Genomic DNA, 26030 nt, shown 5'->3' on the forward strand with positions numbered 1-26030 from the left:
ATTTATTATATAGTCAGCCAGTGAGAACGAGGCTATACTAATGAACACAAATATTTGAAAGTGGAGTTATAAATGAGTCTCATTTAGCTTTAGCATCCAAATCCAAATAATGTGTGCATTTTATTTTGGCTACTCAATAAGAATTCTGCTTTATTCATCCACGTAAGAAAGGTTTTTTAAAAAAAAACTTGTGTAATACAAATCAAAACCACAATGAGATACCATCTCACACCTGTCAGAATGGCTAAAATTAACAACAACACAGGCAACAACAGATGTTGGCGAGGATGTGGAGAAAGGGGAACCCTCTTGCACTGTTGGTGGGAATGCAAACTTGTGCAGCCACCCTGGAAATAGTATGGAGGTTCCTCAAAAAGTTAAATATAGAACCATTCTACAACCTAGCAATACCTATTAGGTATGTATGTATGTATGTATGTATGTATGTATTTATTTAAGATTTTTATTTATTTATTTGAGAGAGAGAGAATGAGAGAGAGCACATGAGAAGGGTTAGGGTCAGAGGGAGAAGCAGACTCCCTGCCGAGCAGGGAGCCCGATGTGGGACTCGATCCAGGGACTCCAGGATCATGACCTGAGTTGAAGGCAGTCACTTAACCAACTGAGCCACCCAGGTGCCCCCTATTAGGTATTTACCCAAAGAATACAAAAATACTGATTCGAAGGGGCACATGCACCTGGATGTTTACAGCAGCATTACCAGCAATAGCCAAATTCTGGAGAAAGCCCAAATGTCCAATGACTGATGGACAGATTAAAGAATAGATGGTGTATATACACAATGGAATATTACTCAGCCATCAAAAAGAATGAAATCTTGCCATTTGCAACAACATGGATGGAGCTAGAGTATATTATGCTAAGCTAAGTCAGAGAAAAATGAATACCATATGATTTCACTCATACGTGGAATTTAAGAAACAAAACAGATGAACATTTAAGGGAAGGGGATTAAAAAAAGAAGAAAGGGAGACACTTAATAACAGAGAACAAACTGAGGGTTGATGAAAGGAGGTGGGTGGGGGGTGGGCTAGATGGGTGATGGGTATTAAGGAGGTCACTTGTTGTGATGAGTGCTGGGTGTTGTATGTAAGTGATGAATCACTCAATTCTACTCCTGAAACTAATATTGCACTATATGTTAACTAAATGGAATTTAATTAAAAACTTGAAACAAACAAAAAAACCAAACAAACTTGTGCAGCTACGTCCAGTCTTCAGTTAAACTATATTACCTTTGAAATAGACGTAGTGAGATGATTTTCTTTCAAAGTTAAAACACTAACAATATGTAACAATAACTTGTGCTATTTATCATATATATAAACAAGGCAGCTAAAAAGCCTAAGCTTTTTCAGATGACAAAAACTTTATACATAATGTTATTAAATACAAGTCGTAGGCTGTGTTATTGTCCCACAACACAGAACAAAGCATATACTATGCATGTGTCTGAGCTCTGCCTGGCACTTAATTAATGTTATTTCTGGGCACTAATACTAAAACTACTTGTAAAATATTTAGTGACTGAGCAAGTGAAAATTAAATTTTTTAAGTCCCAGGGACAAGACACAAAATTTGTAATTGTTTTCAAAACACAATATAAGAAGTACACATATGTACAAAAACAGCAGCAGAAGCTGTATTTAAATTCTGTAAATTTTTAGTTACTCTAGTAGCTAACATTAACATGCTGGCGATCTCTATGAATCTGGTCAATCTGGGAGTTGTTTTAAATTAGAGGGTTTTTTTGTTTTGTTTTGTTTTAGTTTAAAATGTACATTAAAATTAAGTTCAATCCCGCATTAGCAAGGAAAGACTAGCTTGTGTTGAAACAACCTTCCATTGAGAACAATTTGAAAAGCCAGAAAAAAATGTTGGAAAAAAAAATCAGTAACCAATAAAAGAACCATTCAAGAATGTGTAATAAAAGAGGAAGTAAAGAATATATTTAATATGAAAATGAGAAGAAAGCAGAGAATATAGAACAGTTGTAACAAATAAATTTTATTTTTTTTAAATTTAAAACGGTAGTAAAATTTTATATTTAAACCCAAATATATCAGTAATAAATTAAATGTAAATAGACCAATTATGCTAATTGAAGGCAAAGATGATCAGATTGGATAAAAATAAACAAGTAACTGTATGCTACTTATAAATGATACACAATAAGAATAAAGAATAAAAGTGAAAGGGTGGAAACAATATATCACGGAAATACTAATCAATGAAGAGGTGGTATAGTTATACTGAAATCAGATTTAAAAAGTAAATTTTAAAGTAAGAAGTACATGAGAGATAAACAGGAGCATTTCAAAAAGTCAATCCACCAGGAGACCATAACAATTTTCAATTAGCATGTACATAATATTTTAGCCTCCAGAGAGAAATTAAAAATTGACAAATGTAAAAGGAGAAAAAAAGACCACAATCATAATGGAAGATTCTGACACACCTCAGTATCTGATAGAATAAACAAAGAAAAAATCAATGAAAATATAGAAAATTTGAATAATTGTTTATATTAACACAATGAACATAATTGGCATGTGTAGAATTCTATACCAAATAATGGCAAAATGTACATCCTTTTCAAGTGCACATGGAACATAAACTGACCATATACTGGGCCACACAGCAAGTCTCAACAAATTTCCAAAAAGTGAAATAATATATTCTCTAATCACAGTGGAATTAATCTAAAAATAGCAAAAATAGTAAGAAAAATCCCCCAAATTTTGGAAATTAAGCAATAAACCTCCAAATAACTGATGAGTGGGGGAAGAATTCACAATGTAATTGAGAACTAAATAATAATGAAATAAATAATGAAAATAAGACATATCAAAATGTATGGGATGCAGATAAAGGCATGACTGAAGAAAATTCAAAGTCTTAAAATGCTTTCTAAAATATTAGAAAAAAGGGCTGGAAATTAAAGATCTAAACACCTATCTTAAGGAGTTAGAAAAACTAAATGAATTCAAATAAAGAAAAATAGAAAAAAGTAATAAAGAATAGAAATTAATAGAATAGGAAAAAAGTTTACATTTGAGAGTATTAACAAAGCCTGAAGTCTAGCCTTTGAAAAGACCTATAAATAAATAACCCCCTGAGAAGAATCATCAAGAAAAAGGGCACAAATAACCAGTGAGACGTGAATAGACGATTATCACTCTAGGTTCTATGGACATTAAAAAAATAATGAAAGAGTATCATGAAGAGCTTTATGCCAATAAATTTGATATGGTAAAATTCTAAAACACAAAAAGTCTAGAAGACTCTTAACAGTCCAACAGCTACTAAAGACATTGAATCCATAATTTCTGGTCCGGATGAGTCAACACTTAAGGAAGAAATAACACCAATCTTACAGAGTTGTCCAGAAAACAGAAAAAGAGGGACCACTTCCCAATTCATTTTATGAGCCATGCAAACCTTGATATCAATACCTGACAAAGTCTTCATATGAAAGGACAATTACAAGCCAACCTCTCCCATGAAAAGAGATGCAAAAACTCTATTCAAAATATTAGCAGACCAAATCCAGTGATACATACAACCAAAATGTGTATATATCAGAAATGTAAGACTGTTTAAACATTCAAAATTTAGTCAATTTATCACATTAATAAAGGAGAAAAATCATAGAATCATCTCAACCAATGAATGAAATGAAAATACATTTGATAAAATCCAATAAAGAATCATGAAGAATCTCTTTGCGAAAAGATGAAATAGGGGCGCCTGGGTGGCTCAGTCGTTAAGCGTCTGCCTTCGGCTCAGGTCATGATCCCAGGGTCCTGGGATCGAGCCCCACGTCCGGCTCCCTGCTCTGCGGGAAGCCTGCTTCTCCCTCTCCCATTCCCCCTGCTTGTATTCCCTCTCTCACTGTGTCTCTCTCTGTCAAATAAATAAATAAAATCTTTAAAAAAAAAAGAAAAGGAGAAATAGAGGGATCTTCCTTGATGAAATATAAGTATCTTAAAAAACACCTACAGTGGGGTGCCTAGGTGGCGCAGTCCATTGAGCACCCAACTCTTGGTCCTGGCACCGGTGCTGATCTTAGGGTTATGAGATCAGGCTTGTTTGGAATTCTCTCTCCCTCTCCCTCTTCCCGCCCTCCCCCCACCCCAATGCTCTCTCTCTCTCAAATAAATAAATAAACCTTTAAAAAAAAAAACACCTACGGTAAACATTTTACTAAGGGTGAAATGCTGAAAGCCCCTCTGAAAGTTTGAGATCAAGACAAAGAAATCTGCCATTAACACTTCTATATTGTACTTGAGGTCCTAGCCAATGTAAGACAACACAAAAAGAAATAAATGTATGTGGATTGGCTAAGAAGAAAGAAAACTGTCATTCACAAATAACAAGATAATACATATATATCATATATATATGTAGATATATATATTTATGAGTGTTCCAGTTACTCTTGCTACATAACATACTACCCCAAAACTTAGTTGCTTAAAGCAACCGTTTTATTATACTCACAGATTCTTTGGGTCAGGAATTGACAAACAGCACAGCAAGAATAGTCCATCTCTAATCCATAATGTCTGGGGCCTTTGCTGAGAAGGTTCAACGGCTGGGTGTGATATGTTCAGTGAGGGCAGGAGTTGTTGTCATCTGGAAGTACCTCTAGTCACATGTCTGATGACAGATGCTGTTGTCAGGTCTGGGCCAGGAACACATACATGGGCTGACTATATACAGTCTCTCCACATGGACTACTTGGACTTGTTCAGAACATGATGGTTGAGTTTCAACAGCAATTTCTCAAGAGGGCCAGATTAAAACCATGTGACCTTTTGAGACCTAGCCTCAGAAGTCACATGGCATCGCTTCCATGTTAGCCATAGCCCACCCATATTCAAAGGGAGGAAAAAAGGACCTCTCTCAATAGAGAGCATGTCAAAGTTTGATTGTTGGAAGAATACGCAGTATGGGAGTTATTGTGGCCAACTTTGGAAAACACAATCTGCCAAAATAGGTTAAACAAAGATATATAAATTTCAGTTCTGCAGAACTTTTCAAATTACACTAATAAGAATTTTTGAACCTTTAAGAGAGGGACAAAGTATACATACAACCTTCTAAAAGCAATTTGACCAATTTTGTCAATGGTGATCCTGCTAACCTTTCTTACTAATATCTCAGTTTTTCTGAATGGTTTGGGAAAATGTGAAGGCACAGGAAGTCTGACGGTTTTTAAAATGGGGAAGGACTTCTAGTACCATGTTGAACAACAGTGGTGAGAGTGGAAAATTGCTCAATAGTACTTGGCATCAGGAAAATACAAACCAAAAACACAATGAGATACTACCTCACACCAGTCAGAATGGCTAAAATTAACAAGTCAGGAAACAAATGTTGGCGGGGATGCGGAGAAAGGGGAACCTCTTACACTGTTGGTGGGAATGCAAGCTGGTGCAGCCACTCTGGAAAACAGTATGGAGGTTCCTCAAGAAGTTAAAAATAGAGCAACTGCACTACCAGGTATTTACCCCAAAGATACAAATGTAGTGATCCGAAGGGGCACCTGCACCCCAATGTTTACAGCAGCAATGTCCACAGTAGTCAAACTATGGAAAGAGCCCAGATGTCCATCAACAGAGGAATGGTTAAAGAAGATGTGGTATGGAATACTATTCAGCCATCAGAAAGGATGAAACCTTATCATTTACATCAATGTGGATGGAACTGGAGGGTATTATGCTGAGCGAAATAAGTCAATTAGAGAAAGACAATTATCATATGGTTTCACTCATAGGTGGAATATAAGAAACAGTGCAGAGGACCATAGGGGAAGGGAGGGAAAACTGAATGGAAGAAATCAGAGAGGGAGACAAACCATGAGACTCCTAACTATAGGAAACAAACTGAGGGCTTCTGGAGGGGAGGTGGGTGGAGGGATGGGGTAACTGGGTGATGGGCATTAAGGAGGGCACGTGATGTGATGAGCACTGGGTGTTGTATGCTACTGATGAATTACTGAACTCTACATCTGAAACTAATGATGTACTATAAACTGGCTAATTGAATTTAAATAAAAAAAATAAAATGGGGAAGGATTTGATTAATGTAGTTCTTTTAAAAAGATTGTGAAAGACAGAAAAAACCAGAAGACTACATTAAAGTTTGAAAACTATCAAAATAACCTAAGCAAGAAATGAGGGTGGGAATAAAGGAGTGAGTGTGAGACTCAAGTCTTAGTAATGATTCTATATGAGAAGCCAGTGAAGGGTAAATGACAAAGATGACTTGGATTTTCATGCTAAAGATGAGGAGAATGGAAGCACTATGCACATAAAGGGGAACTACCAGGGAAGGGAAGTTAGCTGGAGGAAAGGAAATTGATTCAGTTACAAACATAGTAAGTTTCAAGAAAATAAGGGACAAGACCAGAAGGCAGTGGGAGCCACAGAACTAAAGCTCCAGAAGATCACAGTAGAGATCTGATTTGCCCAGCTCCTTCTTAAGGAGCTCCCTTATCTTGGCTTCACTGATACCTCCCCATCTACAATGAGAACATTTTCCTCCCCCATTCCCTGTACCCAAAGGTTCTGCCCTGGGCCCTCTTCTTCCTCTGAGTGCTAACTACTGAGCACTTATCTGGGTGCCTCATTGATGCATCAAACTTTAATAAGCGCCAAAAATAAAAATCATTTTGTTTCAAAAATCAACTCTACAGACCCTATATCCTGACTTCTCTGTCACCATTCAGAGTACCATTATTCACCCAGTCACCTAACTCAAAAGATTCTTTGACAGACAGCTCCTGCTGGAATTTGAGGGGGTGGGGGGTGGGGAGGGATATCCCTAAGCAAGAAAAAAAGAAGCCAGCAAAAGAATGAAAAGGAACAATTAGAGATAGGCATGAACTAAGAAGATATGTAAAATCATGTAAGCCATGGGGGAATGCTTCAAGTAAGTTAGGGGCTGGTAATGAATTTTTAAAAATATATAAATGTCGGGCGCCTGGGTGGCTCAGATGGTTAAGCGTCCGTCTGCCTTCGGCTCAGGTCATGATCTCAGGGTCCTGGGATCGAGTCCTGCATCAGGCTTCCTGCTCCTTGGGAGCCTGCTTCTCCCTCTGCCTCTCTCTCTCTCTCTGTCTCTCATGAATAAATAAATAAAATCTTAAAAAAAAAAATATATATATATATATAAATGTCAAAGAGCAAGAGAAATGAGGCAATAGTAAGAGCTCACATTTTAAGAATACTTTCTATAAACCAGGCACTGTGCTAAGCACTTTATATTGTACCACTTAACCCTGAAAACAATCTTATGAGATGTATACTATTGTTTCCTCCCCTCTACCCCAACAAAACAAGTGAAGAGAAAACTGAAAGATATTATGGAAATTATGTAACAACTAGTAAACTGGATGGTGGCAGAGCCAGAATTTGAACCCAGATGTCTGAATGACTCCAGAGGTCATGTTCTTTGAGAAATTTTACATATATATATATATATATATATATATAATTTCATTTGAATGGATGAGATATAATATATGCTGGGATTTTTTTTAAACAGCTGATTATTTTTTAATCTTTTACATGCCTCATCTCTACTTCTTTTCACTTCCATGCATATCACTCAGAAACTCATGTTATTAACTCAGTATAAAGTCTTCCATGTTTTTCTATAATCAACTACAAATATACATAAGCATTTATACACATTTTGATAAATATGAGTTGTCAGTGTTTGATAAATAGAAGCATATTATACACACTTCAATGCATTTTGCTCTCATACTTAATAACACACGAAAATCCTGCCAAGTCAAATAGCATAACTCCAATTCATTATTTTTAATGGTTGTATAATATGGGTACACTATAATTCATGTGACCATTTCCCTGTTGGCAGGCCTCAATTAGTTCCCAGTGTTTTGGGACAATGTCACAGTACATACTCTTAAATCTCCCATGTTCTTACATATATCCATATATACCAGGTCTTTTGTTTCTAATGGCCAGATTCCCGAGTGTGGAATTACTTGGTAGAATTTTAATAGGTATTGCCAGATTGTTTTCTGAAAAAGAGTGTAAGAATCACATTTCCTCTAGCAATCTATTTTCCCTCTATAATCCTATCATTAAGAAGTGGTACCACTATTTTTAAGTCTTCAGGTACAAAATATCTCACTTTTTAGTTTGCATTTCTTTGGCTGCTAGTGCATTTGAACATCTTTTCATGTTTGCTGGGCTTTTGAACTTTTTCTTCTGTGAACTATTTATATTCCATGCCCATGTTTCAAATGGGTTATTTATCTTCTTCTTATTGGCTTGTAAGAGAACTTTGTATACCACTGACTCTCAACACTTTTCTGGGCTCCTGTATTTTACATACAACTTCCTAGATGTTTATTTTCATTTTTATTATTCTAGTGTTCACATTTAAACTTTTAATCCACCTATATAAGTATTCACTTTGTTTTCTTTCAGATAGAGAGCTACATGTGCTAAAACCATCTTTTCTCCATTGAATTAAAATGCAATCTTTTTCTTTTCTTTTTTTTTTAAAGATTTTATTTATTTATTTGAGAGAGAGAATGAGATAGAGAGAGCATGAGAGGGGGGAGGGTCAGAGGGAGAAGCAGACTCCCCGCCGAGCAGGGAGCCCGATGCGGGACTCGATCCCGGGACTCCAGGATCATGACCTGAGCCGAAGGCAGTCGCTTAACCAACTGAGCCACCCAGGCACCCTGCAATCTTTTTCATATAATAAATTTTCATACTTACTGGGACCTTCTTTTTTTTTTTTAAGATTTTATTTATTTGACAGAGAAAGACCGCGAGAGAGGGAACACAAGCAGGGGGAGTGGGAGAACCTGATGTGGGGCTTGATCCCAGGACCCTGGGATCATGACCTGAGCTGAAGGCAGACGCTTAACCAACTGAGTCACCCAGGTGCCCCTTACTGGGAGCTTCTTAACTACAGAAATACAAAGCACCTTATAGTCAAACTTTAGAAAATCAAAACAAGGGAAAAAATCTTAAAAGCAGAGAGAGAAATGACATAGTATCTATAGGGGAACAATAATTTGAATGTCAGATTTCTCATCAGAAATCAGGGAGGCCAGGAAAATGTGACACAACATTTTTCAAGTACTGAAGGAAAATAACTGTCAACCCCAAATTCTGTATCAGGAAAAATGACCCCTCAAAAATGAAGGGGAAATAAAGATATTCTCAAATGGAGAAAAACTAAAGGAATCTGTCACTAACAGACCTATTCTTAGGAAGTTTTCCAAACAGAAAGAAATAAGTGAATAAAGTTTAACTTCAGAAGAGGACGAACAATGGAATGGTTAAAAGCAGTGGTTAATACGGGACTATCCTTATGAATTTCTTAAATCATATTTGATGATTGAACTAAAAGTTATAGCATCATTTGATGTGGTGCTCAATGTATATAGAGGAAACATGACAATTATATATAAAAAGTGGAGAGGGTAAAAGGTCCTAAATGTTAAGTAAGGTTTCTACATTTCACTTGAGGTGGTAAAATATCAATACTAGTAGGCAGTGTGATGTTATGTACATATACTGTTATATCTAGGGCAATCACTAAAAAAATAGTATACTAAGCAATAAACTCAAAAACTCTATAAATAGGTCAAATGGAATTTTTTTTTTAAGAGAGAGAGAAAAAGAGAGAGCGTGAGCACAAGTGGGGCAGGGAGGGGCAGAGGGAGAGGGGGAGAGAGGATCCCAAGCAGGCTCCAGGATCAGCACTGAGCCCAACGTGGGGGCGGGGGTGAGGGTGGGGTTAATCTCATGACTGAGCGATCATGACCTGAGTTGAAATCAAGAGTTGGATGCTTAACTGAATGAGTCACCCAGGTGCCCCCAAATGGAATTCTAAAAAATATTCAAGTAGCCTACAAGAAGGCAAGAAAAGAGAAACAGAAAAATAATAAGAGGAAAAAAACAGAAAACAAATATAAAATGGCTGAATTAAGTCCTAACATAGCTATAATTACTTTAAATATAAATGGTCTAATTATACAAGTTGAAAGGCAGAGATTGGTATTAAGGATTTAAAAAGAAACATGACCAAATTATATGTTGTCTACAGGAAACTCATTTCAAACATAATGACAGGGGTAGTCTGAAGATAAAAGAATGAAAAAAGATATATCGTGCTAATATTATTTCTTAAAAGCAACATTGGCTATATTACTGTCAGAAAAAGTGGACTTCACAGCAAAGAAAATAATTGGATAGAGGGATATATCATAATGATAAAAGGATTAATCCACCAAAAAGATATCTGGTATATGCAATGAACAATAGACATTTAAAATACACAAAGCAGACTAATAGAACTGAAAAGGAGAACGAGAAAAATGCACAATTATAGTTGGGAATCTCTCAGCAATGAAAAGAACTACTAGATAGACAATCAACAATATGTGGAAGAATGGAACAACACCATCAACCAACAGGATGTAACTGACATGTAACTGATATCCAACAACAGCAGAACAGGCATTCTTTCCAAGTGCCCTCAGAACACTCACCAAGATACACCATATTTTGGGTTATACAACATATGTAAATGTAAAAGAATTAAAATCATATAGCTTATGTCTTCATTATGGAATAAGGCTAGAAATCAATAATAGAAAGACAATAACAAACACAACAGAAAGACAATAGACAATAGAAAGACAAGACAAATCTCCAAATACTCAGAAACTAAAGAACACATGTCTACATAACCCACAGGTCAAAGAGGAAGTTTCAAAGGAAATTTTAAGAATACAGAAAACTCAGTGAAAATGAAAATACAATATATAAAAATATGTGAGATGCAACAAAAGCAATGTTGAGAGGGAAATCTATAGCACTATATGCTAACATTAGAAATGAGAAAGGTCTCAAATCAATAATGAAGAAACTAGAAAAAAAAGAGTAAAATAAACCTAAAGCAAGCAGAGGAAGAAAATGATAACTATCAGAGCAAAAATCAATAAAATTGGAAGTAGAGAAAAATGAATTAAATAAAGAACTAGTTCTTTGAAAAAGACCAATAAAATCAATAAAATTCCACTGAGAAAGATAAAAAGAGAGAAGGCACAAATTACTAATACCAGGAATGAAACAGGTTTACCACTAAAGACTCTACAGAATAATAGTACACTGATAAAGTAAAAACCAGACAGCACACAAAAAAGAAAACTATATACCAATACCTCTTATATCTATATATTAAAATATTAGCAAAAAGAATCCAGCAATGTATAAAAAGTATTACATACAACAATCAAGTGCGACCTCTTCCAGATATGGTTAACATTCAAAAATTAATCAGTGTAATCCACCATATCAAAATGCTGAAGAAGAAAAAGCATATGATCATATAAATTAACAAATACAAACAATATGACCCAGCAATTGCATTCTTGGGCATTTATCCAAGAGAAATAAAAACATATTCACACAAAAACTTCAAAGGTTCATAGCAGTTGTAATTATAATAGCCCATAACTGGACACAACCCAAATGTCCTTCAAGTGAATGGTTAAACAAACTGTGGTACAATCATACCACAGAATACTACTCAGCAATAAAAAGAAACAAACTATTGACATACTCACCAACTTGAATGGATCCCAAAGGAATTTTGCAAAGTAAAGAAATCTCAAAAAGAGTTATATACTGTATGACTGTGTTTATACTACACTCTTGAAATAGGCAAAACTGTAGAGTTAGAGAACAGACTAGTGGTTGCCAGCGGTTAGGGACTAGGGTGGGATGAGATGGTTGGTTATATGAAGCTATATACATGTATACACACACAAATGATTGCTTGTGAAATGGGGGAATCTCAGTAAATTCTGTGGATATAATATTGCCAATTTTCTGATTTAAAAATTGTACTACAGTTATACAAATGCTACCATTGAATAGCACATGGAGACCTCCTTGTACAGTTTTTTGCAACTTCCTGTTAAATAAGAAAAATAAAACTACACATATATTTATTTAATTGCAATTGTTGTAAGTGGAATTAAAGAGAAAAACTGGAATCTTACCACGCAGCCCCATGTAAGCTTCAAAACATACAGCTGAAAGTCAACACATAATACAAATGCATGAACAGAACCTTTTTTACAATCTGCTCTAACCATTAAATTTATCTCTATTCCATCTTTCTCCAAATAACATATTGGAGGAAGTAATCATTTTCTATGTTGACTTGATGATCATCTCACCAACTGCACCAAAACCACCTTCTTTTTTGTAGTTCTTTTCATTTGTGAAGTACATTCTCATCTTTCTCATCTGACTTTAACAATGCCTGCAAAATAGGCAGTACAACCATTGTAATATTATTTGTCCAAGGTTATAAGGCTTTTAAATGGCAAAATCAATTCTATAGTCTTCTGACTCCTACTCCAGTATTTTCCAGTCACATATCACTGAAATTTTATGCAGTATTATAGAATCCAAAAACACAGCATAATATTGTAGGAGAAGGTCAGAGAAGGAAGGGCATGATGCACATTATACCAAAATGCTGTGTAACAGTCTCTTGATAAGTGGTCATGAGGCCAGCAATTTTACAACTTTTTTTTTCCAACTTTTATATTTAATCTGATTTTGCTATTTTAATGACTGCATACTAATCTCCAGTGAGATTCTTCTCAACCTGTATAACTGGATGAGCTTATATGATGAATATAAAGTCTATCACCCCCACTGCGGAAATATCAAAACTGAAGCACATACTACTCATGATGAACTTGCAGAATTATCTTTTCTCTTTTCTTGAAAAAGGCAAAAAAAAAAAAAAAATTTTTTTTTTTTCATAACTCCTCTGGGGATTTTAAGCTACCAACTATTACTTCAAATTGTATTGTAATGACACACAAAATAATTTTTTTAATGTCCCAGAAAGGAGCGTTCAACTTCTGGACATCAGTGAAAACCAAGAATTTTACAAATTTGTATGACCTGCTCTATTTATATATTAAATACGCTCATTAAAAGTGATATACTAATTTTTCTTTAAAGTATACTTAAAGTAGATTTCAGAATGAAATACATTATAATACTACTACAAATGAGAAAATGCTGAAAAGAGGATGGCTTTTAGGAAGAAAAAAAGAAAATCACCTATTACAAAGGTCTAAGTTATCAAAATAAATACCAATTTTAGAGGAGCACCTACTGTGTTGCTTTGATTGCCCCCCTATATACCTATGCTGGGAAGAGGGGCCTTAGGTCTATAAGCCTTCTTTATCTTTAGGTGGAAAAATGGAAAAAAAAAAAAATCCAAAAGAGACATTCCTATTTATCGTTTCAGAAAGAAGTTTAAAAAACAAAACAAAACAAAAACCTTCATGAATAAAGATTCCAGAGATTTTCCTAACTTTTCTGGGTTTCTTTTTGCTTTTTGTTATACCTGTCACTTTCACCAGAGGGATTTGCTCTTCGAATGAAAGTGGCTAAGAACTATGGGTCCCGACGTTAGACTATGAACTCTCGTGTTGGCATACCAGACACAAAGCAGGTGTCAGGTTACTACTCCTGTGGGAAGAAATGAGTTTGTGAATCAAAGAATACATGTCTCATCCTGCCTTGTGTGGAAAAATAAAAAACTCAAGGGTGAGAGTTTACAGTTAAGGCCTCAGGGTGAAGGGTGATTGTAAAGCAGTGTGAGTACCCCAGATGCCCGCAGCAAAGATCTTCTAGAGAGCTGTGGGTATGGGTTTGTCATTCCAAAACAGTTGGCGTTTAATGAGCGCTTACTGTGTGTAAAACACTGTTCGAAGTGCTATATGAATTACCTCAATGAATAAAACAATCTTAACAAACGGATACTAATGTATCCCATTTTACAGATGAGAAAAATTAAGGCACAGACGCCTTCCGTAAAATACCACCACGCAGGGTAAGTGGTAGAGGCAACTGAAAGCCTCAATGGTTTCCTGAACATGCTGCACTCTAAACTCAAGGGACCAAGCTCCGTTCTGACCTTGGTGCCACAGAAAAATAAACATTTTTTAGTTTAGAGAGGGGAGAGAACCTGTGAGCAGGGGGAGGGGCAGAGGGAGAGAGAGACTCTCAAGCAGATTCCGCGCTGAGCTCAGAGCCCCACTCCGGGCTGGATCCCACGACCCTGAGATCATGACCAGAGCTGAAATCAAGAGTGGGCACTCAACCGACTGAGCCACCAAGGCACCCCCATGCCGCAGAAAAATACTTGCGCAACTAAAGCGGAACATCAAGCATGTGGTTAGGGGCGTGTCAAGTTCAAAGACCGGCCCACGAGTCCATTCTCAAGGGTACCTGGTGTAACAAATTTGGGGGAGGAGGCTGATCCTACGGAAAAACCGGAGATCAAACCAAAAGAGCCTTTAATGACCCCGCCGATGGACAAGTGAGGAAACTGAGATGCACGGAGCGAAGACAGTGACTTGTCCAGGGCTAGTTAGAAGGCTTAGTCGGTACAAAAACTCTGATTTTTGGAGTCCCCGGCCCAGACTTTGGCCCCTTCTAGTCACTCCTCCTGGTTAGTTGCCCAATACCCTGGCCCCAACCCCCAAAAGGGTCGTTGTGAGACGCCCGGCCGGCAGGCTAGAGTGAGCAGTGCAAATGGCTCGTTACTGCGCCCAGAGGAGCGACTGCTGGGACAGCACCAAAGTGGTTCTGAACCCCGAGCGGTCGCAGCAGGGTTATTCATGCCCTTGCGGGCCGTCTGGCCCAGGGCAGCACGGGCTCTGCGAGGAGCCACACAAAGGAAGGGCTCTAGCTCCCATGTGCCTGCTCGCCCGTCAGCCCTCGCGCAAAGTCATCAGCCCCGAACTGCGAGCGATGCCTCACCTCTCCGCCTACAAAGCGACCGGCTCCACCGCACCGCTCCTGCTTTGACGTCACCGGGAGCGGAAGTCCCGCCTACCCTGACGTCACAGCGCAGCGCCGTGCCGCGCTACGGGGAGGCGGTCCGTTTAGGCGCGCGACGGGCTCTGGGCTGGAAGGTTTTGAACCTGGCTTGGGGCGTGTGTTCCAGGTCCCGCGAGACCGTTGGGAGGGTGTAGCTGTGCTGGAACTTTCTCTTCCCCTTCATTCGAATGTCTTCCTCCTCTTATTTCAGTCATTCTGATATACTTCTGCTTCCCTTACGCCGTTCTCCGTGCTCATTTTTTCCTAACGCCCGTGAATGGTTGCATCTCTTCCTTTCCCTTACCCACATACGCAGGACAGTTGGTTATCAGTTGACCTTGTTTATTAGCAGTAATATGGCCAACCTCTGCTACTCCGCATTTTAGCAAAATGGGGAAAATGTCGATTCATCTCGAACTTAATGCACCTAACCTCTGTGCAGACAAAGGTCACCCTGGTCTTGTGAACTGTTCCATCCTCAGCACCTGCCACATAGTAGGTGATCAGTGTTTAGATGTCCAAAAGCGCAGTAGTGAATGTGACATCGTTTTGGAGTTGGGGAAAAGCAGATGAGTAGACTGGCAAACCAGTGAAACTTACTCACAGGTAGGAAAGAAACCTTGATCATTTTGTATTCAACATCTCAGTGATAGGCACCACTCTCCAACCAGTTGTTGGCATAGACTGGTACCTCTTGTTCATTACCTTTCCACTTTTCAGTTTTACTTCCTTAATACAGTAGTTAACACGATGAGTTTAGAAAAAGCCTCTCACTGCCTAGGAGCTTTTTTTTTTTTTTTTTAATGAATTAACTCATTTTTAATCCTCATAGCAGCCTAATGAGGTCAGTATTAACATGTGACCACAGAGTCTGGAAACACAAATACACAAAATAAATGAGGGATTACATTACAATGGCATTACGCGATATGTTCAAGGTATTCTCTCTCATTACTAATGCACAACTCAATGTGTGCATTTCAATGAACATGATTCATTAATGCAGCCCTTCTTTCAATCCTTGCAAGTGCAAGTGCGTTTGTGGTGCACTGCTCAAGTGATTTATGACTCTGATTTCCTTAAAGAAGCCTATGCCAGAAAACCTAACCAAGGGAGTTCAATCATTAAAAAAAAAAAAAAAAATCTATCTTTCCAGACTGATGGCCACTCTATTATTATCCCCATTTTTATCTGCAAGATAAAATAAGGCACAGAGAGATTAACTTGCCCAAGGTCACTTGGCAGAGCTGGATTCTACAACTCTCTATATAGTACACCATGCTTGGATGAGTTCCCACCACCTCTGCTATTGTTGAAGCTCTTACTCTTCTACATGTGGGTTATTTGAAGAAGCCTCATTGTTTTCTACGTCTTCTCTCCTTGCTGTTTCTGGAATTCCCATGCTCTCTTCAGTAAAGCTTTCATATTTTTGTGCACACTATTCTCTCTGCTGGGGTTCCCTTCCTTATCCCTCCATTCCCCCCAGACTAACTCTAACATATATGCAAGATTCACTTTGGCATGGCATTCCCTGGTGCTCCCAGGTGTGGTGAGGTCCCTCCTTTGTAGTCCTGTATCACATTTGCTTTCTTCTGTGAGGGTGCTTGTTTGTCTCCAGCATCAGACTGTGAGATTCCAGAGGACAAGTGCCCCTTCCTTCTTTTATCTTTGTATTCCTTAGGTCTAGAAAAGGGTCTGAGACATGGTGAGCATTCCATAAGTCTATGTTTAAATGATTCCACTCAAGTGGAGTACAGTGCCCTGTGAGGATCCGTTTGGCATGTGTTCCAGGTAAACTGGTATTTCAGAGTTTTTGTGTGAGTATCTTTTTTCCCCATACTTTTTTCAGGTCTAATTAAGGCAGAGATTGCCCTGAAAATTATGCTCCATACAGTCCTTGAATAAAGACGGTGCTAATGTTCTTGTACATGTATTAATTTATTTGAAGGGCTGGATATTTTGAAATCAAATAATCTTTTCTAGTATTATCCTCCATCAATGCTTCTGAAATTTTAGTGTGCATAAGATTCATCCAGAGAATTTATTAAAACTGAGATTCTGATTTAGTAGGTCTTGGGTGGTCTAGAATTTGCATTTCAAACTCAGATAAAGCTGCTACTATTGCTATTCCTCAGGTCATACTTTTCCTGGCTCTGCATTATATGATGGGCATAGAGACAATGCTTTGTGGGAGGGCGATGGTCTTGACTTATAGTCATTTTTATCTAAGACTATGTATAAGTGTCTTCACTTCTAGCATTCACAACAGAAGTTCCACAAAATATTTTTGTGAAATAGATTTGCACCACAGCATTAATTTATCCATTCTTTCAAAAATATATATATTGAGTGCCTACTATGTGCTGGGTATTGTTTCAGGTGCTAGGGACAAAACAGAAAGGTCTTTGCTTTCTTGAAGGACAGCAAACAATATGTGAGAAAGTAAGAAATAAGAAAGTAATAAAAGAAAATTAAATGGTGGGGCACCTGGATGGGTCAGTCAGGTAAGTGTCCAACTCTTGATTTCAGCTCAGATCATGATCTTGGGGTTGTGAATTCAAGCCCTGTGTTGGGCTCTGCACTTCATGGGAAGTCTGCTTGAGGTTCTCTCTCTCCCCCTCTCCCTCTGTCCTCCCCCCACCCACGCTTATGCACACACACACTCTCTCTAAAATAAATAAATAAATTTTAAAAAGTAAAAAAGAAAATTAAATGGTAATGTGAAAGAGAGTGGCGCAGTTAGGTTGGGCAGTCAGGGAAACATCTGAGCTGTCCTAAATGGTAAGAAATCAGCCAGAAGATGTAGTGGAAGGTAATTCCTGCATTCCTTCTCATTTCCTGTGCCATTTATTTGTTTATTTATTTAAATTTTATTTATTTATTTGAGAGAGAGAGAGCGCATGAGCAGTGGGGAAGGGCAGAGGGAGAGAGAGAAGCAGACTCCCTTCTGAGCAGGGAGCCCGATGCAGGGCTCGATCCTAGGGTTCGGGGATCATGACCTGAGCTGAAGACAGATGCTTAACCAGCTGAGCCACCTAGGTACCCCTCTTTATTTAAAAAAATTTTAATTCTAGTGTAGTTAACATACAGTGTTATATTAGTTTCAGGTGTATGATATAGTGATTCAGTAATTCCATATATTACTCAGCGCTCATCACGGTATGTGTCCTCTTAATCCCTGTCACCTATTTCACCTATTCCCCCTCCCCGCCTCCCGTAACCATTTTGGTCTCTATAGTTAACAGTCTGTTTCTTGGTTTGTTTTTTTTTTTTTTTTGGTCCCTTTGTTCATTTGTTTCTTAAATTGCACACGTGAGCAAAATCATATGGTATTTGTCTTTCTCCGACTGACTTATTTCGCTTAGCGTCATACTCTCTAGCTCCATCCATGTTGTTGCAAATGGCAAGATTTCATTCTTTTTTATGGCTAAGTAATATTCCATTGTATATATATACCACATCTTCTCTATCCATTCATCTATCGATGGGCACGCGGGCTGCTTCCATTATTTGGCTAGTGTAGATAATGCTGCTATAAACATAGGAGTGCCTGAATCCCTTTGAATTAATGTTTTTGTATTCGTTGGGTAAATACCTAGTAGTGTGATTCCTGGATCATACAGTTCTATTTTTAATTTTTGGAGGAACCTCCATACTGTCCTTTAATACTAGCTGACTTGTATCCTAGAGCACTGTCCTTGATCCACTTCTCTATCTAAACTCTCTCCCCACCCCCACAGCTTTAAATACCATTTATAGATAACTCTCAAAGTCACATCTCCAGCCTAAACTGTTTCCATGGGTTCCAGGCTTATAGATCAAACAGTCTCCCTAACATTTCCACTTGAAAGCCAAATAGGCATCTCAAAGCACACAGAACTATTGATTTCCCACTCCAAGGGCAGAAATGCATCCAGATCTAAGTACAAAGTTGAAACAGGATCTGGAAAAAAAAAAAACCAGTTGGGAACCAAGGCAGAATTCTCTCTCCTGCCTTTACTTCTCTCTGGGTATCTGTTTTGTCATCATTCTTTGATCCCTAGGTTCATGACAGAATATGGCTCTTTACGGCTCATGCAATCTATGTTGTAGATTGAGGAGTCATTAGTGCTGTCCAAATAGTTTCTACTTTCTACCGTCTAGGCACTTGCTAGGAATATAGTTCCTTTATAGTTCAGGGGAGGGCAGGAGGAGGGGAGTAACTAAGAGTATGTGAGTAGTTCTGTCCAATGAGTTGTGAAGAAAAATGTTATGTCACTTCCAGGTTGAGCAGTTGATTCCTTATGTGAGTTCCTCCAAAGCTTCACTTGTTTCTTTGACAAGGTGATGTCAACATTCAAGATGGTGTCTGTCTTAACAGTCTGTATCCTTGAGTAGCTTCTCTTGTATAAAGCCTACTGATCATCCTGTGATGGACACATGAGAGAAAGAAATACAGCTCTATTGTTATTTTTGGTGTTGTTATGGCAGTAAAATGTCGCCTGTGCAGACTGACACACGGGGACAGCCACACAGAGAGGCTCTTTTTTCTCTTCTCTTGATTTTAATTCCACATACTCAGGGGAGATTTTCTGATTGGCTCAGTTTGTGTCTGGTTTCCAGCAGTTATCCAATGATCAATGACCAGGGCCAGGGGTCATACTGTACCTTATACAGAGGGGCCCTCTGCTACAGTAAAGGGGATCATAGTAAGTAGGCAAATATTCCACAAGGGTGTCTACTGTAAACACCAGGCTATAAAATTAGACCATTGTATACTGATTTAAAAACAGTATATGAAATTGAAACACTTTAACCTTTACATAAAAATTTTAGACTCTTATTACTCATTCAATGTTTATTTACCATCTGTTACATTCCAAACTCTTCTAGGCACCAAGGATGCAAAAGCAATCCAGAGAGAAAAACCCTTGCTCTCACAGAAACACAACAAATAAATGAAAATACATTAATATAAAATGATGGGGGAACTGAAAGGGTAAGAATCAAGATAGAGGAGTGCATTGGCTACCTATTGTTGCTTAACAAATTACCCCAAAACATAGCATCTTAAAACAGTAGACATTTATTATCCCACAGAGTTTTTGAGGGTCAGGACTCCAGGAGAAGCCTAGATGGAAACATCTAGCTCCAAGTCTTTTGTAAGGTCTCAGCCAAGCTGGTTGGGCAGAGCTGCAGACATCTCAAAGCTCCACTGGGGCTGGAGAACCCACGGCTGAGCTCAATCATGTGATTATTGGCCAGTCACTGTTCCTCATTGGCTGCTGGCCAGTGGCTGACCTACTCCAGGGGCATCTTGGGGCTCATTATAAAAGCATTCAGGAGCTGACTCCACATTTCATTGATGAAGGAATATCCACAAAAAGATGCAATACAAGGTTTTCTGATTATTTAACTTCAGGACTGGGTGGCAAGGTATAGTTTATGGAAAGAAAGCTTCAAATTATAAATTGAGGCTTATGTAGAAGAGGCTAATTATAGAACTCTAAGGATTGTAAATCACCAGAAGGAGAGACTTTTGTCAATTAATATTTATTGAACATTTACTATGTGCTGAGTTTTGTGCCAAATGCTTTATAGAGTTTTAGAAGGGGAAGAGAAATTTCAAGACAGAGTTCAGGATGATGATCTCAGATAAATGGTCTCCTCTTTTATCCATTCTAATTCATGTCTGAGTCTTAGAGAGAGAAGGATTATAGCAGGAAGCAGAAAGAAGTAATTCTCCCACATAATCTATGAGAGATTTGGGGATCCCAAGGCAGTACTCCTCAGGAACTACCAAGACAGAGTATGGTACCAAGGAAATATGTCTCTTGTTGAGCTCAGAGAGGCCTCTGCACAGTGTCCCATGGAGATGAAGTGATTTCAGGGGACTGTCAACTACATGCAGCCCTTACGAGGAGGGAGCTTCAGTGGAGGTAGTATCAGAAATGGGCAATGTCAATGAAGAGAAAGAGAGGAAAAATGGTAGCATCTCTGATATGGCCCCGATCAATTATGTAGGGACCCTTGAAGACAACTAGAAAGTGCCATGGTTGTTGAGGACCCTTTAGTGAAGGTAAGAAAGTTGCTGGGGACACTTTGCAGAAGGGATGGAGGACCCACAATAGCAATGAGAATGAAACGGAGAAAAGTGTGGCACTTAGATATTTATGACAGGAAAGAATACTTCTGGTGGATGTTAGAAAGATGTTAGAAGGACCTGTTCTTACTAGTAAAATACGTTCTCCTCTTCCTCATTATTCCATTGCACAGAAAGTTGAAACTCTTGGTTAAACCCCCTTTGAACTAAAATATGGAGATTGAAGGTTATGTAAAAAGGAACAAGAGGAAGAAAAAGAGCAAAGAAATAGAAGAAAATATTTTTTTCTAAATATAGAAGACAACTAAAATTTATTCTCAATATATGTTCTAGAGATAGAATCACTAGTCATAAATATCAGTTAGCTTTTGAATTGTGGTTTTCCACTGGCTCTAATAGTGAATTTTCTCCTTTGTAAATTTTTTAGTATAGGTAATTCTAAAAGCTTGTAAATATATGATTGCTTCATGCGGCCTCCATAGATGGCTCTGGTGCACCCTGAAATCCATATTAGTATCTTTTTCAAACACCTTAGATCAAGAAAACTGATCTACATAATGATTTATCTCAAGCATAAGTTGAAAATCAGTAGCTAAACCATTGACAAAGCCATATTTAACTCCTACATTATAGCTATCCTATTCTAGTTGGCATTTAATTATGCAGAGACCCAAAGAGATAGATGGTCCTAAGAGCCAGGAAACTTGAGCTGTGAGACTTGGAAATTCTTGCTAAAGGATTGTTCACTGATAGCATTGCCTTCACAGAGGCACTGGGCTTATAAAAAGAATGAATTTTTAAAAATCTGGCAAACATCAACATTTCGATGTTTGGGCCATCGACAATTTATATATGTATATACATTTAACACTTTTAGGGTCATTCACCATATATAATGTAACTGCAGCTCCAAATGTTTTGTTATAATCCATCAATATGATCCCTTAATTCCCCTCAATGAAACCACATCATAAAGAAGCTTTTAATGTCAGGACAGGGAACGGTGAGGATAAGAAAATATGGGATAGGTAGTTCAACTATCTCTATAAATTGAAGACAAAGTAGAGTTTGGGACTAGCTACACATGAATATTCCTTTAGAGTATGATATGCTTCCATTTTATTGGATTCCTCAGAAACTAATGCTCTGTTCAGTAAGGTTTTTGTGGGCTAATCATAGTGCTACTTTTACAAATTATTTCTTCTTTTTTAATTTTTTAATGGAAACTCCCCAGTAAAATAAGAATGGAATTTTTCATAAATCAAAATGTCTTCCCATATCATCCATTTATCGAACTGTTGTGGACTGAAAAACAGCCCTTCAAAGATGTCCATGTCCTAATCTCTGGAGCCAGTGGATCTGCTACCTTACATGACAGAAAGGACTTTGCAGATGTGATTAAGCTGTGTTAAGGATCTCAAGATGGGGAGATTATTCTGGATTCCCAGGTGGATCTAATGTAATCCCAAGGGGCCATAGTAGAGGGGATTGGAGGGGGAAGAATCAGAGAAGGATAATATGAAGGTGGAAGCAACACTCTTAGAAAGACAGGTCAGAAAGTGATATGCTGCTGGCTTGAAGATGCAGGAAGGGGCCAAAAACCAAGGAATGCAGGCAGCCAATTGCCGGACAAACCAAGAAAGTGCGTTCTCTTCTACATCTTCCAGAGGAACACAAGCCTGCCGCCATCTTGATTTTGGCCAGTGAGGTTGACTTTGAAGTTCTGACTTCCAGAACTGTAAGATGGTAAATTTGTGTTGTTTTAAGCCACAGATTTGTGGTAACTTGTGGCAGCAGCAATAGGAAAGGAATATACCAACTAAATAATGGCTTAGATCATTTCTGTTTTGTAGACAAGTGAATAATATTAGCCAGGTAGATTTCAAGCTTCAGAGTGTTAGCTCTTGCCAAAATACTATGCTTTCTCTTACTTCCACCAAACATTTACCCTTCATTGTACCTTTATCCTACTGTTGGCTGAATATTCCTGTTTGATGTGACTTTTGACATGTATTCAGTCTCGACAGAGAGAAAGCCAACTGACTCAGCTAATATATGTTTTTCTCTAATGCTTAGTTTTCTTTGGGCTTAGCCATATGTGTTAGTTTTCTAAGTTTCTAGCTTAGAATTACAGTATGTTGTGACCTTAAAAATTGCAAAACCATTTTATACTCAGCTCAAACCAACCAAACTCACATATTTAATAGCTTTAATGAGGCCCAGGCCTACAATTCAGTTCTCTGAATTATCCATCAGAGATACTGCCCTCTATGATCCTGGGTACCACATAGCAGAGGAACTAAATGTGTACTATTCTCTTACCCTATATTGTGGTTTCTTTGTTAAACTCCTGCCTTCTTGGATTTAGATACCTTTAAAAGAGTCTCATGCTTGCCTTTCTTTTCATAGTCTAGTTCCTAAAAACCAAAATGTAGTTGCATTGTTAAAATAGAGTTCAAATCCATTCTTAGATTCCATTTTAATTCATGATTTTCTTTAGAAATCTTAAGTGAAATTGACGAAGTTAAACAAAAATTTAAAAGAAATGTTGAAATTCCAATATTATTAGAGCATCTCAGCTTTTAGTTCTGATATTATCCATTTTTTTTTAACATTTCAGAAACATCAGGGAATCACATTCATTTTCCCTTTCTGGGGGATTTTCCCCCCCAGATGGTAAAACTGAAATATCAACCCCAAAGAGCATCTGTGGGTATTGAGTGGATGCATGAACTTTTGACTGCCCATATCTGGCCCTCTCCATCCCTGTGGTTGGGGAAATGCCCCATAGATGAGTCCTATAAGAACTTAAGGATTGTCCTATGCTTGGTTAGAGATAACATCTTCCAAGGCGATGAGATTATCGACATAAAATTGTCCTGGTTTTGTAGATGAGCTCATCATCCAGTACCACAATGAAAAGTCTGCTGTCAAGTCAGAAGAGGGGGAATTCAGTGAACTATAAGTTGGGTAAGGAGAACTTTTGACTAAAGGGAGTTCTTGAGTCCTGTCTTGAAAGATAGCTGGTATTTTCATAAAGGAAAAAAGAAAATGGCATTCTAGATGAGGAGAAAATTTAACAAAATTAACTGGTCTGAAATGGTGTGATCCAGTGGAGAAAAGTCGACTCAGTCTCAACTCTGCACAATTAGAACAAATAGAACTTTTTACCTTAAATATGCACATTTTCTACTGAAAAATTGCCCTGAGCTCCTCCATGTCTATTTCACCATCCGCTTGCAAGCCTGTGTGCCCTTACATATCACATGCCCTCTGTTTAGAATGCTGTTGCCTTCCCTGGTAACCTTACCCCAAATAGACCAGAAAAGTCTTACACATCTTTCAACACACAAATAACACTGCCCTCGTATTCCCAGGCAGAATCAGGCTCCTGGGCTTTTGAGATACCTTGAACATATCTAGAGTCTAGCACTTACTACATCTACAGTATGTTCACATTACTGTAAGTTTTGTTTGTTTGCTTTTTTTGCTGGAACATTTAAACGTGAATTCCTGAAATCATATTATTTTAACCTCGAATATTTTAGTATGAGTCTCTAACAAATACGGACTTTTTTTGAGATAAGAACTTTTAAGAACAGAACAACACTATTATCACACCTCATAAAATTAACAGTAACTCTGTAATATCTTTCTATTACCCAGTCTTTATTAAATTTCTTCAATTTCTCTAAAACGGATTTAGCTGACTACATCCTCAAGATTCCAATCTGGGGCTTCTAGGACAACAATAAAGATTTGTGTTTTACCATTGGAGTACCATAATATTGCCATTTAAACTGATTGCAGAAACTTTGTTTTAAACAGCACAGCAAGGACAAAAATTAAGATAGGAAATAGAATGGAGCATAAAATTTCAGCCTTGAGGACTCATGGCTTTGGATTTATTACATAGTGTACTTTTCTCAGGGAAATACAAATCAAAACCACAATGAGATACCACTTTACACCAGTCAGAATGGCTAAAATTAACAAGTCAGGAAACAACATATGTCAGCGAGGATGCAGAGAAAGACCCTTAAGTATAGGAAACGAACTGAGGCGAGGTGGGTGGGGGGATGGGGTAACTGGGTGATGGACATTAAGGAGGGCTCATGATGGAATGAACACTGGGTGTTATATAAGACTGATGAATCACTGAACTCTACCTCTGAAACTAGTAATACACTATATGTTAATTAATTGAATTTAAATAAAATAAATTTTTTTTAAAGATTTTATTTATTTATTTGAGAGAGAGAATGAGAGACAGCACGAGAGGGAAGAGGGTCAGAGGGAGAAGCAGACCCCCTGCTGAGCAGGGAGCCCGATGTGGGACTCGATCCCGGTACTCTAGGATCATGACCTGAGCCAAAGGCAGTCGCTTAACCAACTGAGCCACCCAGGCGCCCCTAAATAAAATAAATCTTAAAAAAAATAAAAATAAAATAAACTGACCCTCCACTTCTGGGTATTAGTCAAAAGCAAGGACTCAAACAGATATCTGCACACCCATGTTTATAACAGCATTATTCACAATAGTCAAAAAGTAGAAGCAGCCCGCGTGTCCATAGACTGATGAATGACTAAACGCAATGTGGGATATACATACAAGGGAATATTATTGAGCCTTAAAAAGGAAGGACATTCTGACACCTGCTACAACACAGATGAACCTTGGGGACATTGTAGCAAATAAAATAAACCAGACACCAAAGGACAAATGCCATTCGATTCCACTGATATGAGAACCTAGAGCAGTCAAACTCACAGAGACAGAAAGTAGACTGGGGATTCCCAGGGGCTGGGGGAGAGGGGAGTGGAGAGTTATTATTGAATGGGTAGGGAGTTTCAATTTGGGGAGGATGAAAAAGCTCTGGAGATGGATGGTAGGGATGGTTGCCCCACAACTTGAATGTAGTTAACACCACTGAACCGCACGCTTAAAAATGGTTAAAATGGGACGCCTGGGTGGCTCAGTCGGTTAAGCGTCTGCCTTCAGC

The 26030-nt window shown here is 38.0% G+C and overlaps 1 protein-coding gene across 4 annotated transcripts in view; it reads right to left on the minus strand.

Annotated features, from left to right (window-relative positions):
* Positions 1-14963, minus strand: part of LDAH (lipid droplet associated hydrolase) — a 112704-nt gene extending 97741 nt beyond the window's left edge. The window contains exon 1 of one of the 4 annotated variants that reach the window (XR_004678444.1): positions 4525-5283. The gene's annotated coding sequence lies outside the window, so the exon portion shown is untranslated. Of the gene's footprint in view, positions 1-4524; positions 5286-14885 lie in introns of those variants that run through there. The other 3 variants (XM_035000663.1, XM_035000662.1, XM_035000665.1) reach the window with 3 other exon arrangements.
* Positions 14964-26030: the final 11067 nt, after the last annotated feature.

Source organism: Mirounga leonina, unplaced genomic scaffold (genome assembly GCF_011800145.1).
Source record: "Mirounga leonina isolate KUSES-001 unplaced genomic scaffold, KU_Mleo_1.0 Mir_125, whole genome shotgun sequence".
NCBI lineage: Eukaryota > Metazoa > Chordata > Mammalia > Carnivora > Phocidae > Mirounga > Mirounga leonina.